The sequence below is a fragment of the Notamacropus eugenii genome, chromosome X (assembly GCF_028372415.1).
Source record: "Notamacropus eugenii isolate mMacEug1 chromosome X, mMacEug1.pri_v2, whole genome shotgun sequence".
Classification (NCBI taxonomy): Eukaryota; Metazoa; Chordata; class Mammalia; order Diprotodontia; family Macropodidae; genus Notamacropus; species Notamacropus eugenii.
This window is the reverse complement of record NC_092879.1, coordinates 24305211-24309359: the sequence shown is the minus strand read 5'-3', so window position 1 is coordinate 24309359 and position 4149 is coordinate 24305211. Positions and strand designations below refer to the sequence as shown.

The 4149-nt window shown below is 44.6% G+C and overlaps 1 long non-coding RNA gene across 1 annotated transcript; it reads left to right on the top strand.

Moving 5' to 3' along the window:
* The first annotated feature begins 1932 nt into the window (after nt 1-1932).
* On the top strand, nt 1933-3719 carry LOC140515428 (uncharacterized). Its single transcript, XR_011971023.1, has 2 exons — nt 1933-2225; nt 3414-3719. It is a non-coding gene; the product is annotated as an uncharacterized lncRNA (long non-coding RNA).
* The last annotated feature ends 430 nt before the right edge of the window (nt 3720-4149 follow it).

The following is a 4149-nucleotide window of genomic DNA, read 5'->3' as shown; positions in this document are numbered from 1 at the left end:
GGACAAAAAGCATGTCTCAGAGATTTTAGCCACGTTGCTTTCCAGAATGGCTGGACCTCAGTAAACATAACTGAATTGGTAACATTTGGAGAAATGTCATTGTAGGTATTGGGGGAAGTATAAAGTGTAGAGAAGATAGTCCCAGGTCTTGTAGCACTTAGGGTCTTGTTACTAGCCTCTAGTAAGAGGAGAGGCCTGTTCAACACAGCTCAAATATCTTGTTTTATCTAATGAGTACATTAGAGACCTATAAACCCAAGGGCTCTGTGAACTGTACTGATCTGTACTTCTTCTTCTTTTGTAGGAAGGCATGACTTGCTTTGAAATGGAGACAGTATATTCAGAAAGGAATGTGCTAGAAAAACCAACATGAACATTATAGTTAAAAATTTATAAATAGATTAATGAATAAAAGATCTGAGGACTGATCATGGGTAGATCCTGCTGAGAGCATCCCTGCATCCCCTATCTTTCTAACAGATTACTAGACCTGATAAGGCTGTGTCTGTATTCTCAATCACAGATTCTGCAAAGAAATTCATAGTGTCATAGTAGCCCATTCCCCACCATTCAGCCTCGTGTGACTTGGTTCATTTCATGGGACAGATTACTTTATTTCTATAAAGTGCTGGAGGTTGCTAAAAGAAGAAACCTTGAAGAGATGTTTGCTGGGACTGTGGACTCCCAACAGAAGGAGGGACTTCAATGGGAAGTAGGAAGAGAATTTTAGCTCCTACCTTAGACTAGCTCAGGGAGAAGCCTAGGTGTGAATGCCCTATGGAGAACTGGAGCTCCTAGAGCACAGGAACTGTTTTCTGTCTTTGTGCCCCCACCCTGAGGACAATACCTGGCACAGAGTAGGTGGTTTATACATTGCTTTTGAATTGAAAATTCAAATCAAGCACCTAGAAGTACCTATCTCAAAGAAATATTCCCAGGGACTGTAGACTACTATGGTTTGCAGAGGTGGGGAACCTGTGACTTGGAGGCCACTCTAGCTCCTCAAGACCTTTTACTGAGTCCAAACTTCACAGAACATATTCCCTTTATAAATGGTCACACCCAAGGACATAGAAGGTCACATGACCTCAGAGTTGGAAAGTTCCTCAACCTGGCTCTAGAGTGTCCAGAATTCAGGTAAAACCTTGGCAGTTCTTTCTACCTTTCTTCCTTTTGCCATCTTCCTTCCAATTTCATCCTTCAACACCCATGGAGGACTTAGCTTAGCTGGATCTCTCACTGAACATTCTTTAAGCCTTCAGTGCTTCTCACTTTGTGAGAGAATGTTTGAGTTCTCTTATATATGAATGTATGGACAGAGACAATGTGAGTGCTCACACACAAGAATTTAGAAGATTTCTGAGAATAGTGCATGAGAATCTGTAGGTTATAGGAATACTTATATGTCAATAGGGAGAGAATATATGAGTGCTGATATATATGGATAGAGATTACTCATACATAAGAATGTAAAGAGAATTTACACATATGAATATGAAAAGACAATATGATACTCCTATATACATGGATATGAATATTTAGTGAAAATCCAAGAAAAGGCCACTAATTGTCCTCCGCGAGAACCCTATCCATATATGGGTAGAAAAAAATCTATGAGTACTGGCGGATATGGAAATACAAGTCAATCAAGTGCTAGTTTTTATTGATTTTATTGCATTCTGGCTACATATTCATATCTACGTACATATGAATGCTCATATATTAGGACACCTGTCATGTTACTGGCCCTCCTCCCTCTCTCCCTGCTCGCTGCCAGGAATGGCAGATGGCAGATAAACCCACTAGTAGTGGGAGCCACTTGCAGGGGAGGGTTGGGGGTGAAGGACAGAAGCTGGCTAAATTTAGCCTCAGAAGGTGTGTGAAGGGAAGGCGAGGTGGGGGAGGGGATCTGATCCGGTGAGTGGAATCCCAGAACGCTGAAAGGGGTGGGGCGAGGTTGCCAGGTGCCAGGGTTTCTACCTCACAAAAGTAAGCCTCGAAGTCACAACGACATGGACATCACCGCGGGAATGGCTTCGTCCAGACCCAGCTCTGCTCAGCTCGTTACTCCCTCAGTACCTAACCCCAACGACAGGGAGCAAGTATCTGGCGTTCTAAAAATGCCAGGAGTTCAGACCGACGTCCACAGGACTTTAGGACGTCGGGAGAGGGGCAGAAAACGGCCACAAATCGTCCTCCCCGACACCCCTGGACCCGCACCTAAGGTCGGATAATGATCCAACTGGTCCCTACGGGACTTTACCCTTCCACCCCGCACCTCGGGCTCCGAGGTGTCACAGTCTCTGTGGGGGTAGGGGTGGGGAAGGCCTTTGATTCAAAAGGCAGGGCCCGGAAGAATCGTGGGTTCTGTTCCAATCTTTAGGGTTAGAATAAGGATAGCCCTTGCTAAGTGGGGGCTGCCCCCATTACACTAGCGAGTTTTCTCAGCAGGGGGTTGAGGGCATAGGGGGTGATGGGATTGGCTAGGATTGTGGAGGGATGATATGAGGGTGGAGTCTGAATGTGCTTGTAGGTTTGGATAGGATGGAGGGCCACAAGAAACCTCGGAACTCATCTTGTCCAACCTCCACATTTGAGAAAAAGGGTAACTGAGGCCAAGAGAAAGGCAGGGACATGGCCAAGGGCCCAGAACCAGTAAGCGGCAGACCCAGACCTTGAGCCTAGGTCTCTCCTGCTTTCCAGGCTACCTGGCTTCCATCTTGGCCTCTCCCTCCTCTGACAGCCAAGGTTGTTGGGCTGATGGTCCCTGGGAAGGCTCCCCCCAGAAGCTGGTTACTGCCTACAGAGAGCAGGTTACCATAGAGCTAGTGGTTCGGAGATGAAGGTTTAGAGTTATGACTATCTGCTTAAGTGGAGGGTCAAAAAAAGAGCTCCTTGGCTTTGGGCCAGCCTGGGATACATAGTTAGCAGCGTGAACCTCAGCCAATCTCATACCTTCCCTGAATGGGTTTCTTCCATTTCTCAAATAAGGAGGATGACCCCTGGCTGCTTCACTCAGAGTCTTACTTGAACATTTTCATGGGGCTTGGAGGTGTTAGCCCACAAAAGGTCCCTGTTTCTTGACCTCAGACAACTCCCACTCTTGTGAGGGAAAAGGTGGGTCTTGGACATGCCCAATGTAGTAGTTGTGGCAGAGCCTAGGGCAAAGGACTCAAGGCCTGGAGAGGCAGGGATCAAGAACTGCTTGGTAGAGGTGGGCCAGGTGGCACTTGGGCTTTCACTGAGGAGAAGGAAGGAACAGATTAACAACAGAACACAAAGTGTGAATTTTCAGCTGTGTAGAGGAATCTGCATGGGCTACAGAAGGGGGCTCTAGGAATCTGGGTAGGAAAGGAAGCCCCAATAACCCCTTGACCAGAATTCATGTGCCTTTTCTTTTCTACCCTGGGCAGGTCTGTCGGGTTGTGTCACCACAGAGGACAGTGGTTGCTCCGGAAACTACAGAAACAAGCCTAGTGGACATCACTAAGATTGTCTCTCTGTTGCAAATATCATGATGACAAAAACTGTGAGGACAGAAGTAAAGTCAGTTGTCCATAAAAATGATGCCACATACACAAGATAACATCTTTAAATTACAATACCTTCATCAACAGCCTCAGTGACTGGACAATTAAGCTAGTGACGTCTTAGTGAAAATACCGACATTAGTATAAACCTAAAACTATGTGGCCTACATTAAAACTCACTGCAACCTAGACTGTTTGAATGTGTTATTAATGATTAAAAAGGATGTGGGTATTGGGAAAAAAAGACACACTCTTAATACAATCACTTCATATAGAATTATAACTGATATAAATAATTTGGGGGCATCAAAAATGGGCCTTAAAAAACAATTTGCTAATTTACCAAGATCCAGCAGCAAAGAGCAAAAAAAGGTTTAGAACACAGTCATTTCTAAAATCTCTTGGAAAAGCATGGTGGAAGATTGGGACATATTTCATCCTAGATGAGAATTCCTACATTCTCTCTGTATATTGACATATATGAGTATTCACATATTCTCTCTTTCCATAGATACAAATACTAATAAGTTCTCTCTCTATACACATTGGTAAATGTGAGTGCCCATGTATTGTTTCAGAGCGAGAGAAACAGTGGAAGTTTTAAGGAAAGTTCAGTGGG